Source organism: Hipposideros armiger, unplaced genomic scaffold (assembly GCF_001890085.2).
Source record: "Hipposideros armiger isolate ML-2016 unplaced genomic scaffold, ASM189008v1 scaffold_28, whole genome shotgun sequence".
Taxonomy (NCBI): Eukaryota; Metazoa; Chordata; class Mammalia; order Chiroptera; family Hipposideridae; genus Hipposideros; species Hipposideros armiger.
Window position 1 is genome coordinate 3,254,895 of NW_017731378.1, and position 959 is coordinate 3,255,853.

Consider the following 959-nt stretch of genomic DNA (forward strand, 5'->3'; position numbering starts at 1 on the left):
GGCAGTGGGGGGCACTGTGGGTAATGGAGACACCACCACCCCCTCTTATCTTGGCTAGGAAGAAACAGGGCAGGTGACCAGGGAAGTCTTGCTGCAGAGAGCCCACCTTAGAGGTAATGTGCAGAGAGAAAAGACTAGAAGCCCAGAGCACAGGCAGCTAGGAGCCAGCAGGCAGGGGAGGGAAGGGAGGAGAAGGGAGGAAAGATATCCCTTTCCACGGATGTGCCTTGGCCCCTGCCCAGGCAAAGAGGGGCAGATTTTCTGTCTTGTCCCAAGCCCCTGCATCTGCCACCTTGTTTACCTCGTGCCTATTTATAGCGGCAGGCTCCAAGCCTGGCATGGGACTCTGCGATTTATATGACTATAAACCGCCAAAGGGCACTGAGAGCTGGCAGGGCATGGATATAGCCACAGGCAGGCTCCCAAGGTCAAAATGGCTACCCTCCCACCCCTGCTGACCTTACACCCTATTGTAGGACGAGAGGTCATAAGGTCAGGCTCAGGCAAAGAAGAAGAGATTGGCGGGAAGCCACAACACCTCTTTGACTCTTCCTACCCAAAGCTTGTCTAGTTTAGGATTTGGAGCAAGTTAGAGAGGATATGTGGTTTTTTTTTGTTTTCTTTTCTGCTTTGGAAAGAGGTAGGGATCTGCAACCCAACTCCCACCTGCCCGTCCACTTACAAGCAGAAGGGAAGAAGATTCGTACCTGATGCACTCCTGTCCCCTGGCTGCCTTCTTGGGGTGCCTTTGGAGACCTGAGCTGGCTTACCTCTCAGGACAGAGTACGATGGTTATCCAGTGCCTGGGACCCCAAGCCCCATGGTGTTCTGCTATAGTAGCTCATTGCCCAAAGCCTTCTCTGTAAGAAGCAACCCCTCCTCCGCCTCTGGCTGACCCTCTATTTTATGTTCCTCTTCATTGCTTCTTGCCCTCTAGTCCCCAATGTGTTTTGACTGCA